Source organism: Pseudomyrmex gracilis, unplaced genomic scaffold (assembly GCF_002006095.1).
Source record: "Pseudomyrmex gracilis isolate BER0280 unplaced genomic scaffold, ASM200609v1 scaffold_1396, whole genome shotgun sequence".
Lineage (NCBI taxonomy): Eukaryota > Metazoa > Arthropoda > Insecta > Hymenoptera > Formicidae > Pseudomyrmex > Pseudomyrmex gracilis.
In genome coordinates, this window is record NW_018021980.1 from 11,320 (window position 1) to 26,149 (window position 14,830).

Sequence of the window (14,830 nt, forward strand, 5' to 3'; positions counted from 1 at the left end):
TCGAATCGTACGGTGTCGAATAATCTGGTGTCGAATAAATCTGTGTCGAATCGAGCGGTGTCGAATCGTACTGTGGTCAAACGGAACCCGCCCAGTGACGTCCACTGTAACGATTCGCACCAACAAGGTGGTGGACGGTAAACAAATTAACACGTATTTGCCACGGTTCAACCTTTCGGTGTTAGAAGCAAAAGAACAAACGGTTGGTGAAGAACCGGTAGTGTTAGAAAGCATACCACAGAATAAAACACAAATTGAGAAAATAAAATCAGAGGTAACGGAAGTAACGAACGAAATAAACGAGAGTTCGTTTTTTGAAAATCCGCATCTTATCTATCCGACTACGTCAGGTGTGACGATAATAGTAGTAATTATTGTACTGGTTATATATAAAGTAATAGGAAATAAAAAAAAAGCGGAGTTGGTACGCGTCGCCGTGAAATTGCGTAGCGCGGAACAGCGTGAAAAGCGGCGAAGCGCTCGCGCGCAAAACATTGAGACCGTCGCGCTGTAAGTATGCCGCGTAGTATAGTATGTAAGATACAAAGGTAGTGTAAGTAACATGCAAAAATTGTACACAAGTAGGTAAAAAACAAATTGTGACGGAAAATGTTACGGACATTTTCCTTTTTCCCGGAAGGTTGGAAAATGTTGTGCGCCAACTTTTGTATTAAAAGTTAAGGTATGATGGGGCCTTTGAGCAATGTGATGAGACATCACTGTCATTGCTCAATGACCTAGATAAGTTGCAAGAAGGCAGCAGTTCTAGGAAGAACTGCTGGTTGCCACAGGGTGCGACACATCGCCGCATTGTCATAAGTGCAATGCAGCATGTGTCGACAACGGCACCGGTAACTAGCACGGCCGTTGCTAGGACCGGTGGGCCTGCTGAATCAGCGCGATCGATCTACTATAAATCGATCGCGTGGATGAAGCAGAGGGAGACCGTGATTAGACTGCTAGCTCACTGTGTGGCTCCGCAAGCCGGAGAGTTTACCACAGTGAGGAAGAGCCGTGTAAGAAACAAAAGGAACGTTGTAATCGGAGCAATAAAGATAAGAATACAAGTTCGTGCTTAGAACTTCATCTTTACCACCCGACCTTCCTCGACATCCAACAATATATATATATATATATATCTACATATGTATATATATATGTATTAATATACATAGATATACAAACATTTTATATACGGAAAATATCAAATATAGAGAAAGTGAAATATACCTGTAGTGTACATAATTCCTATTACTTCTACTTTATCTCCTTTTTTGATGTTTAAAATATCAAAGTCTTTAAAAACAAAATTTAATATATGGACCTCTATCTTATATGTTCTATTAGTGAAAGAACCACATCCAATATTTCTACCTAACTTACTACTTGTACTTTCAAAAAACAATGTTTTTACGAATTCCTCAAATACTGCAAAATATTTATATAGTTTTTATTAGAATAAATTAAATTTTAGAAACAATTAAAAATTAAACAATTAAAGAATCTTTTAAGGCTCCGAAGTTTCCAAACTAATAAATATATATTTATTCGGTCATGAGAGCCGTTCACTAGGTGTTGTGCGTAAATTATACGTGTATATATATACATATATACGTGTTCACGTGTAAATTTTTACACGTGAAATTCGAATTGTAATAACAATTCTAAAATTCATATAGGATGCTATACTTGCATCTTATATATGAAAAATCCTAAATACCCCCCTAATTGAAAGTAAATTTATATTGCGAAAAAAACTCCTCGGCCAGGAGTCGAACCTGGAATCTCCGGCTTTCCGTGCCGTTGCCTTTCCTATTCGGCCACCGAGGCACTTGGAGTTTTTCTCGCAATATTCATACATATATATTCGAACAACGCCATCTTCTTCTAGCGTGATTTTAAATTAAAGAATCTTCTAAGGCTCCGAAGTTTCCAAACTAATAAATATATATATATTCGGTCATGAGAGCCGTTCGCTAGGTGTTGTAAGTAAATTATACGTGTATATATATACATATATACGTGTAACTTTAATTTCAATTAAAAGGGTATTTGGGATTTCTCATATATGAGATGCAAGTATAGCATCCTATATTAATTTTAGAATTGTTATTACAATTTGAATTTTACGTGTAAAAATTTACACGTGAACACGTATATATGTATATATTGTGACGTTTTTCTTGGTTGTAACAAAAATCCCGCGTCGCCCCGCCCAAAACGGAAATACGAACTCGGGACACGGACGGAAGTCCGCGAGAGAGGAAACGTCTCGACAGGCAGGGAAGAAAAGGGTGATAAACCGAGACTACCACTGTGCCGAGCCGACGAATTCTTAGATCTAATTCTAGGCGCCAGACGCGTACTCGCGTCAAAATATGCGTCGCTCAACACAATGGGCCGACTAGCTCTATTTGAAACGGAGAGGGGGAGGGTCGGACGATAAATAAGGGCTGTCCCAAACGAATCTCGGATTAGGATTGTAATCAACCACACTGCAGATAGAGAGAAAGAAATAAACAATTTATTATAACGCCGCGGAATAAGAGACATATTAGCGAGAATAACAAAAAAAATACAAAATAAAGTTCACCGTTAGGATACGGCGAGATCGCTTTGTCGCGGCGGCAGTAATTACAAAAGAATGAAAAGTAAAAGAAAATACAGAAGTATAGGGACAAGTAACAAGACACTTTTAACAGACGGGATCTATCGCAAGACCAATTGCGGATATCGACTCGTGATATCGAATACGTTGCGTCGTCGCGCTGACTTCACATACGCTACACTCTACTAGGCGGTATTAGCAATAAGGAAACAAGCGTTTGACTCAAAATCTTTCTTAAGTCGGAAGCGGTGGAATTGATTAATCTAGCCAACTCATGCGCTTACCACTAGACAGGTCACCAGGCGTAATATCGATGCCGAGGGACTTACTTGATCTCGCAGGGGCTGGTAAGGCTTGCACCGGACACGGCACAAAGCTCTCGCCGAATTCCCGCCCCGGTCACCGGGCACTTAAGCAATCAAAGATCACGCAGCATGCACGTGCCAATGAACGCACCCGAGCAAAGCGCTCGCGAAGTCGGAAGAGCGTGTTCCCCGGAACGAGAGCTAGGCGCTCTTCGATCCGCGAGATCCTCTAGTACGGTACGGTAGATCTCTTGGATTCGATACGATAACGGTACGAAATTCTCTTTTGATAGCTCTTCCGACTCGCTCACCCCTCGCTTTCGGCCGATCACTCGGAAAATCCACACCAAGATGCCGTATAGAATGTAATAGCGGTACGATAGGATAGAGTGAAAGTTTAATGCAGCAGCAGGTGAAAAATAAGCTGAGATTATTACGCAGGACGCAGCACGTTACGATAGCGTTAGTTTCGGAATACGATATTCGGTACGGTATTCGGTACGCGGATCGGTACGATACTCGGTGCGAAATGTGACGATAGCGAAACGATACACTAAACACTTACTTGTACACGCGAGACGTAAGGAAATACGAAAATGCTGCTTGGCGCTTTACCGGAACTCCAGGGCTTGAGCTACTCAACAGAGTAATTACGCGACACGCACTTAAACCTACGAATTATCACCACGAAGCCCCGTGGAATCCGATTCTAGCCGCTGCCGAAAACTCTAAGACTATGGCGAAGGATATGTCCTTGCCGGTACCCAAACGCGAAATTCAGCGACTAGCCTCGACACAAGACTCGAGCAACGCGGATTCGTGGCTTACAAAGTACGAGGACACCTCACCGTACGCCGTCGTCCTTCTCCATCCAAGTCAATAGCTCGAAAAGGCTTCTTGATCAATCGATCGTCGGGAGTGTCGTCGGTGCGTCCGTCCGGTTCGGTAGATTGCGACCAAGAGAGCGAAGATCGAGATCGATTCGGGGTCGATGCGTTTGAGCGCGCTAGGATCGCGTAGGGTAGATCGCGGCGACCAATCAGGTCGCGAGGGGCGCTTCATGCGACGCGATGCTCGCGCTCGGCGGCAGGACTCGCGGCCGCGAAATTCGAAACGAGTATCGGGTCCTTACTGGCGAAAATGTAAGCAGCGGATATGTTCAAGCGCAGAATTCCGCAAATGCACTAGCGATGCAGCATGCAGTAGTGTAGCAGGGTCGTAGTTGCAGGTTAGCAGCGGAGGTGTGCAGCAGGCCTTTCCGAGGGGAAAGGGAAAGTTAAAGCTGTTTCCCTCGTCGGGTGTTCGCCTCGCTTCCTCGGTTTTTTAGCGCCAAGGTTCGCTGTCCTCCGCGTTGTCATCTTTCTCGCCGCTTATTTCCGGAAACTCACCCCTCTGGTCGTTGTGCGAGTGCCTAGCTGCGACTCCACGCACACCCCTCTCTCTCGTTTTCTCTCGCTTTTACCCATAATCGACGGCTCCTGATATCTCCTCCAGCAGTGTGTTCTCGGTGTGGTGAGGCGCCAAGAGCATACAAAAAAAATAATACGAATAAGCGACTAAATTTAACACAAGCAAGCCCTGGAGGATCTTGGCGCTTCCCAGACGGTTCGCACCCCCGGACTCCCGCGATCATGAGAGCTTTTTGTGGCAAGGGAGGAGCGGCGCGACTACCACGTCACAATATATACACGTATAATTTACGCACAACACTTAGCGAACGACTCTCATGACCGAATATGTATATATTTATTAATTAAAAATTACTTAAATGTTTAAAGATAATATCATTATATTTGGTAGCCCTTACAGAATTTATATTAATATACAGAGTGTATCGCAACTCACAATTTTAATTTAAATAATTTATTATATCAGTTTTAAACAAAATGTCTAATACCATATTAATGTTACAATACTTTTTAATTTATAAGCGTTTAAAAGTAATTGATAGGCTTATATTTTGTGTGCTTTGAAACAGCGTATCATACATGACAGTGTTTTTATATTTTATACAGGGTGTCTGACAACGAACTATAAAGCCGATGTGTGTAGGTAGATCGGTTTATTCTGAACAGAAAAGTTATATACCATTTTGCAAAATTTGCAATATTTATTGAGATATGAATTAATAAATGTGAGCCAATGAAGACGCGGGGAGCGACGATCGGACTCTATAGGCGTGCACGATTATCAGATAAAAAGAAAAATGGCTTCTCTCATGTAATGTCTTAGTAATGAGAAGAGTAAACAAACAAGCGCGGCACGACTCAGTTTCTTGCGATCGGGCGCTATTCGGCGGTACTCAGCGAGCAACGGCGAGCGAGGAGTAGAGCTGATAATTGTGTACGCCCATAGAGTCCGATCATCGCTCTCCGCGCTTTCATTGGCTCACATTTATTAATTCATATTTCAATAATTATTGCGATTTTTTCAATATGGTAAATAACTTTTCTGTTCAGAATAACTCGATCTACTTACACACGTCGGCTTTATAGTTTGTTGTCAGACACCCCGTATATACCTGATATATATATATATATATATATATATATATATATTAATGCAAATTATTTTAAAAAAGTATTTTATTAAATTATATTTATATAAACACAATATTTACAGTATGTAAATAGAAACAGTTTCATCAAATTTTTGCAGAACATTAATCACAACATTTTTGACGAGTTGTCGAAGTTTTAGTATGAATCTAGCGATGTAATATCAAGTATATCAACAAATAAAAACACTTTCATGTACGATGCACTGTATCTGAAAAATAAACCACTGCAAAATATAAACCATTTGATCACTTTTAAATGCTTATGAGTTAAATAAGCAGTATTGTAGCTTTCGTAATATGGTATTAGAAATTTTATTTTAAAGTGACCTTAAAAATACATTAGGTAAATTAAGGTGAGTTGCGAAATATTCTAAATATTAAATAAACAGTTATAAAAAAACTTGTTAATAAAATAAAAAATATATAAAAACACATTATTTTTTTTAATTCATTATAAACTATAAAATCACTAGTTCTAATAAAATAGCTCTTATTAGATAGTTGAAAGTTCGCTTTTAAAAGCACTATCATATGTAAGATTAGGTGCGCTGTAAATAAAAAATAAATTTAAAGATAAAAAAACATAATATTAAGAACTTACAAATACGTGTGGAGATATTTATTATTTCACAAAATTCAACACGATTAGGAGTACGCATAAAAACGGTTGTTTCAAATGTACCAAGAGTTGATAATATTGTTGTTTCCTTTACTAATAATTCGAATCCTACATTACCTTTATTAAATTGTTGTAATTTTGGTGCTCTTGCCTGAACTCCATCTAAATGTATTATCTGTGTCCACAATTATTTTATGTTATTATGTATTACAATGTACCATAAATAAATGTAAGTTTGTAATTCATAACTCTATCAAAATAAATATTTTTTTATGCTTAATATTAAGCAAAACAAATTTTACTACACACTACTAACAGTAATTATAAAAGCAATTAAATAATAATAAAACTATCCTATTAATGAGATATTTAGGAAACCCGGCAAGTGTACTGTATGTAAGAAACACAGATAATAGATGCTAAAACATTATAATCCGCTAAAACATAAAAACCTGTTGTAATATATATTTTAAACCTGTATGTAATGTGCTGTTGCAATCAAGTATAAAAACTATAAAATGAACAAACACTTTCTTACGTAGTTTACTTTTATAAAACGTTCCACTTTTTTGATTGTATCATTTCACACCACTATTTGAATACGTCTACCGTTATTATTAATCAAATAATATTTAAAAAATCATATTGTAACTTATTCTCAATTTTTTTTGGAGCCTCGACTTCATCTACATAACCAATAAACTCTCTATATGGAATAAAATCTCATTTTTATTATCTAATAAAATGTAGTTTTTAAATAAAAAGTAGTAAACTATTACTATATTTCATATGTCTATACAAACATATATGAGGCATTCTTTTACGCACTGAACATCTTATCTTCTCGTACAATCAAGTTTTGATCTTTTTGAAATATTTTTAATTAATTGTAGAGTAAAGGTGCCTATTATGAGATACCTTTTTTCAAAGGCTTGTAATTCATTAAATATGTAATCTTAACTTTTAATTTTATGTCATATTTATAGGAAATATATTCAAATTTTGTAACCAAAAGTTACCAATCGATAATAACTATACTTTATTTTATGTGAATTTTTTTTTCTACAAGTGCTGATTTTGCTGATTCAAAAAAAGGGTTCCTAATATGAGATACATAAAGTTTCTTTCCTATACAAATCTTAGCAACAGAACTATCATCATTCTTAACATATCGCTCAATAGTACGCTTTGGGACATTAAATTGTTTAGATGCTTTTGATTATCTGATTTCTTTGCTTCTTATTGCCTTACCAGTCTATAAGTGACTGTGAGATTACGACTGCCTTTTCTCTCTTTGCTTTCATCTGAAAATATAATTATTATATTATTATATTCTTTATTTTATTTTCGATAAAAAAACGTGCTTTTAATTATTGCAGATTTTATAAATAGTATATGTAAAAAAAATAATTTGTCTAACGTGATGTATCCAACGGCAATTTCGCATCATACTAAGTTTTCTATGTGCCATGTTTAACACTCGTCACACGGTATTTAAATTTAATTTATAATTTGAGTATTCGCGTCAGTTTTGTTATTATATCACTAATAGAAACAATTTTGTTCAACTTTTTTTCATCTTATATTATATAATGCAAATGTATTATTGAATTATAAGTATATTTTTTTTCATTAAAACAGCAAAAAAATTATGACAAATACTTATGTATATAAAAAATCACATTTAAATATTGTGTGACAAGTGTCAAACATGGCGCGTAGAGGACTCGTAGTGTATCGCCGCTTGATGCGTCACATCGAACAAATTATTCTTTTTATAATACATATTATTTATAAAATCTTCGTTAATTAAAAATATGGTAAATGTTTACAATAGGGGAGACCCCTCCGATCGGCTTCTTGTTTTGATACATTGTAAATATGACCTTTCTAAGCACGTTTCTAAAAGTTTTATCCGTCGCTCATTGTTTATAAAGTTATGAACAAAACAAGTTTCATCAATAAACTATCGTTTTTCGACACCGTGTACATTTCAGAAGGAAATGAGTAATGTTCATGTTGCCACCAATGTGTGTATATGTAACATATCCCAAAACTTTCTGTTTTGTTTTTATTTCTTTGTTCGTATTCGTCCCGAATGTATAATATTTTGATACTAGAATTGATTTTTGATACAAGATTGATTGACGATTTGTTTTCATTTTTTTGTTGTAAGCGTGTAGGCAGAGGCGGCTGCGCCCTCTATGCACTCCCCCTAAAAAACTTAAACTCATCTTTCTGCATTCTCCCTCGCAAAATTTTCACACTGGTTAACTTATGTTACTACAATATCAATAGAAATGAGTAAAACTTGCGAGAGGGAATGCAAAAAAAAGAGTTTAGGTTAGGGTTAGGTTAGGTTTTTTAGGGGGGGTGGAGGGGGGCGCAGTCCCACCCTGCCTACATGTTTACAACACACAAAAAATGTACACGGTGGCGAAAACCGATAGTTTATTGATAAAACTGTTTTTGTCCATAACTTTTTTATAAACAATGAGCAACGGATAAACCTTTTAGAAACGTATTCAGAAGGGTCATATTATCAATATATCAAAACGAGAAGACGATCGGAGGGGTCTCCTCTATTGTAAACATTTACCAAAAATACGTTTTTTAACAAAAATAAAACAAGAAATATGATAATATTTGTTTCAATTTTGTATCACTTGAGGACAAGTGTGAAAATCCACTTTAAACATTTTATTTGTTTCTATTAATTGTTAAACAATCATGACTAAAAAACTTTTTAAATAAAGTCGTTTTATTAGTTTTAAAATGAAAAAAGAAAGAAGTTTCTAGAACTGATAAATAGAACTGAAGTTATGATGATTTGGATAGGAGTGTAATCGGCAATTTGTCAAAACATTGAACTGTATTTTCCAAAATATTAGAAAAATAAAAACATAATTTGTAATATACCTACATGTTTCCTCATTTCAGGTCAGATTAAGTTTAAGTATAAAATTTATAAAATATTTATCAAACATGTATTAATTGATCGTCCGAAAAGGTGTTCTGTTTGTAAAAGACTGCCTCATATACATGTGTGTATTACGTAATAAAAAAAAGATATATTATTATTGTATACAATTACTTTAAGTTTCAATTGACCTCTAATAACTGTGAATTATATAATACTAACTATGATTTGATAAGGATTTTAAATATATTGAAAAAAATAAAATATTTATTAAACAAAACAATTTTACATCAATCATTGTGCACATATTATTTTATTTTAATTTGGTTTTACTATTCTTATATTTTTATTTTGTTTTCTTACATAAAAAAATAGTTTTAATTATTGTTTTATATTAATTTGCAATTACAATACAGTCAATAATATACGACACACAATTATTAGATTCAACTTAAACATATGGATACTCATACAAAAACATTATTTTCGGCAATAAAAATTATTTAATTCAAGTAATTACTATTCTCTCAGATATATATAGAGTAAAGGTACCTATTATAAAATGTCGTCTTAATAGATTTATTCTTGTTAAGATTCCCATATGAAGAAATCAGCGCTGTCTCGTATTAGAAATTCTTTTTTTTTAAATCAGCACTTTTAATTAAATCAACTTCACATAAAATAAAGTATAAATATTGTAGATTACTAAGTTTTATCGCTAAAACTTGAGGATAATTTTTATAAGTTTGACAAAAAAACAAGAGTTAAGATCACATATTTCATAATAAATTACAGTCTTTTAAAAAATAATATTTTATAATAGTGTTACGTCTGGCCCATGGATACGGTCGGGCTGTGGTGTGACGCAACAGTAAACGCGTCGATTTCCATATCTCTCTTTACAGTGGACACAGAAGTCCCGCTGTGAGAAAGTCGAGCGAGTTTGTTTATATTCGTCGAGAGGTCAACGGCGTACGCCGATCTTACTCTGTCTAGCGAACAATCGCTCGTTGGTCCCTTTTTAGGTCTGAGACGCAAATCTTATTTACGAAGAACGGGACCTAGCGATTTTAACGAGGAAGTGAGAGTGGGTTGTACAGAGAGAAGGATAACAAAGAATAATTCTTTAGTTTGATTTCACACATTATAAAGTAATTATAATTATTAAAAAAAAAGACTAATCGAAATCTTACCAAATTACTAACACACAGGTGTATTAAAACTAATACAATGACGGAGCGCATAATCGTTTTGTACAAAGTAATCTATAAGCTAGGATGCAAGAGTAAGAAAGAGAAGGAATACGAGTTGTTTAGTGCAGTCAGCCTCTTTAACCCATGTTTACGCAACTTAGATCATCTTAGAAATGTATTTCCTTATGTCAATTGACAAATTCGGTTTTGTTTCATTTCTTAGGTTCCGATAGATTTACTGATAAGAATAATTTTGAATGTGTCATGATTCTAAGACTGATATTTGGAGATAAGCAGGTTTTGTTTGTTTCCGTTATTTAGGAAGGAAAAAGAAATAATTCGGACGCCACCCGCGACGGCTACACACCGCGAGTAGCCCTTCCGATAATTCGGACGCCACCCAAGACGGCTATATACCGCGAGTAGCCCTTCCGATTAAACCGAATTTTTGAGTGTGTCTATGTATTTGTTTATTTTGACCGTTTCTCGATTTCTCCGAAAATCAGTCGCAAAGTCGGGAGGTAAGTACGCGAACAGTGGAACCTCCGAATGAAAATAATTACAATGTGAACTTACTATTTGCTGCGGACCAGTGATGTTGATTAATAAAAGGTTCTAGACTGTTGCGGCGGAGTAGTTCACTCTGGGATCTAACATTTTGCACTCACTGTAACTCACTCACTCGCAGTGATACTTCTAAAATCTGCGGCACTATCTGCCTCTGATTCCGAGAGTCCCGGCTTATATACAATTTTGAGTAAGCGAGGACTTTTCCAATTGAAAAACTTAGTCGAGCTTCGCCACTTCCCATTTGTTAGTTAGTGGTCGGGTAAACTTCGTGAGATCGCCAATCGGCAACGATGTCTCGGCTTGGTCGGCTCGTCCGATTTTCCGGAGAATGGAAATGGGAGAGTGTTGGTTTTAGATCACGCTACCTAGACCCTTAGCTATTTGTTTATAATAAAATTGGTCGTGGCGCCGGAGTTCTATTTGCTCCGGCTGGTCTAATTTTTATGAGCGGTGTTCTTCCTGGCTCGGAGATATCCGGGTTTGTTTAGGATGTTTAAACAATAAGTTTAAAATTTTGGGTTATTATTAGGCGCGGTTTATCTTTTCGGGCGCCAGTGTGATTTCCGTTTGCTCTCCTATTGTTTGGAGTCCAAGTCTCCAAACGATAGAAGGTCTGCTCGGATTATTTATTGCATTTTATTATTACAAGAAGGGAAATTTGTTATGCGTTGGCGCGTCGCGTAGCAAGAAAAAGGGGCCTGTGAAGCTCCCAGGACGCAACAATAAGCAGTTTTACTTTACACGTGTTGAATACAAGCAATACTGTATAAATACATATATATGTGTACTTACACTGTTGAATCATAAAGTTCAATATTATCAATTTCATCGTTTGGTNTGAATAATTCTAATACAGAAATATCTTCTATTTTTTCTGTACTTTGTTTTTGAAGATTTATTGCGACTCACTTTGTTTTATAACGTTTTTAAACAAAGTTTTATAACGTTAAAATATGCTTGATTATTCGATTCCCTGTAAAAATAACTTTGTTTAAACGTTCTCGAATGTTTATGGCTAAATTTCAAATAAAAACTCTACTATAATAGTCAATGAATTTGCAAGTGTCGAAGTTGCGTATATTATATTTCTCTTTATTTCAAGCAAGTTAAGAATATTAGTTAATGGAAGCAGTTGTTATCCAATTTCTTAATAAAATAATGCAAATCTCGAATCAATACCTTATTTCAATGTCCCGTTCCAAAATATAAATATAAAAACAATAACACGCGTTTTCTTATTGTTTCAAATAACTACGTTGATTTGATCTTTTTTACGATTGACTTCACTTTTTATTACAAAATGTAAAAATGTAACACACGTGAATACACATCCAGAAAGAATGACTAACAAGATAATGATAAATTTTGCAACGTTGCTATAAACAACATTCATCTGTTTGTAATGCATTTCTCATAAGAGAACTTCGCGAATCCGAAAAATCTGATTTTCATTAAACTTTGCACACATGTAAAATTGCGTCCGGAAACGGAAACAAATTTAATACGTTGAATGTCATCTGAATTTATTTCTATTAACATAAACAAAAAAAGAAGTATTTTCTATGAAAGTTTCATACTGAAGAGTTTTTTTGCAATATTTTACAATTAGTTAGGAAAAGTATTCGGAATCTTTCATATATGTAATGCAACTGTAACATTCTATATGAATTTAAGAATTGAAATTTCAACTCAATAACTCACAAAATGTAAAATGTACATGTGAACACATATATACATATATACGTTTATTTCCGGACACCACCTTGCGAACGACTCGTATGACCATGTATATTTCGTAATATTGGAAAATGTTTTATATTTTATAAAAAATATTTAACTGAACAATGGCTCTTAGAAGCAGACACAGATGTAGAGGTGCAAAGTTTGACTTTGCTTATTATAAAAGTAATGTAGAACGTTTTCGACTTGTAGTTTAGATCATTTTTAATACAATCTAGAAGTGTAATAATTATATAATATATAAAGGAAGCGCAAGTTTTATAAAAAAGGTCTAGTTTAATAGACTTATTGTGATGACTTATTAATGAGTGTTGGTAATAAACGCCGGTGTCGACAGACAATAAATGTTATAGTGAGGCCGCAACGTACAAGTAAGAACTGACAAACTGGCGGCTGCACAGGTGCAAAGAATTTATATACAAATTTAAAAATTGCAACAACCGTCGTGTACAAGTTATCAACAAGCGGTAAGTAAACTTTATCTAGGTTTTCCGTGTCGCTATGTAAATTAAGACTGTGGATTTGGTTCTTGATATGTAACGTTTCAGAGATCAGGCGTTTACGATAAGATCTCTCAGTATCTAAGATTTTAACACAGTCCCATTTAAAATCATGAGAATACTCGTTTCGGTGGTCAGTTATCACAAATCTCTGGGTAGTATTTTTGTTAATATGGTTCTTATGTTCTTTGATTCTAGTTATTAACATACGGCTAGTTTGTCCAACATAAGAGGCATCGCAATCGCGGCAGTTTATTTTATATACAACGGAAAAACGAGATGTTGGAGGTAGAGGATCTTTCTGCACTTTAACTTTTTCGTTCCGGGGATTTTTCCTTTAAAATTGACCTCGCATTTTAGCTGAATTTCATGACTTAAATGAATGTACTTGTTATGACAAGTCGCCACTCGGAGTGCTGGTCCATATATGGACCACTCCCGGAGAGAAAGTTAAAGCTAATGTAAAAAATTATAAGTGAAGGTTTAAGAGCGCTTTTCAATGTTTTTTGATGTGCTGATTACAATAAAAATAGTGAAAAAAAATGTCAGATTCATATTTGACTTTGAACTTTGAAGGTCAAATAATGAAAATGCGTATTTGAGCTTGAAAATTGGTATACCTGTTTTATGAACCGCTAAATACGATAAAAATAGTAAAAAATGTTCTAGTCACCTCTTTGACCTTGAACTTTGAAGGTCAAAGCATGAAATTGGGTATTAACGCTTGAAAAATGGCACTTCACAGTCTTTCTGTTAGTAAAAAGGCATTCTAGACAGTCCGTAGTGCAGAAGTACTAAGTTCTACCCTCGGATTGAACGCGTTCTACCGCCCAATGGGACTTCACAGTCCCTCAGTCAATGAGAGTGGATGTTAGTTCCTTTACTAGCTCCATACACCTTAGAATTTTATAATTCTACAAAAGGCTTTCGCTCTTAGCGTTACCCAGAATCAACGACGTGGACGTTGCGAAAATATGATGCCTTTGGGGTGATTGTTTATTGTGAGTCCCCTTGCCTCTCACGTCACACCATTAGACATTATGTTAGTGTCTGTTGTGTGTGGTACTCTTCCAAACATGGAGTTACGCACAGAGCAATATCACACGTGAAACAAATGTACGAGGTTCTTCGCGTTATCTTTCGCAAACTGCATAAGTGGCATCTTCGTTGTGTACTGTCCTTTGGAAAATGACGTCCAATCAATCGATTAGGGTGACTAACGTTTCGAGGNATGCTCTCAGAAACACACTTCAACAAAGCCCTGACAACCTCTAATCGAAACTCTGGAAATGGAGCAGGTCCTGCATTTCTCATTTTATACATGGCGTGAGCGTTTGAGAGGCACAAATCTACTAGGTAAAAAAATAGTTTGCGCTACCATTTCATTGTTTTTCGTACAGTTTCAGTGATGGATAGTTGTCTGTCACCATTGTCTTCACCTCCCATATTTTGGTTATAGTCGTGGATACAAGTTGGTTTTATGATATCCTCATCTGTGCCACGACGTTACTTGCCAGTTGGACAAAAATCAACCTCGTGCACAGTTGACAACATACGCACACTTTTTTTGTCCTCCCATTTTATTGCCATCCAGACGTCAGTGTGAGCAACTTGTATTTGTCCTCGTGATAACTTATTTTCCAGTTTCGGCATTCCCTTTCTATTTGCTTTTACTGTCCCACACAGACCAGTATCTCGGTCATGCAAAAATTCTGCCAAGGCAGAAGATGTGTACCAACTGTCAACAGGGTGATACTCTATTGACCACAGTACGATTCGACACCGCTCGATTCGACACAGATTTATTCGACACCA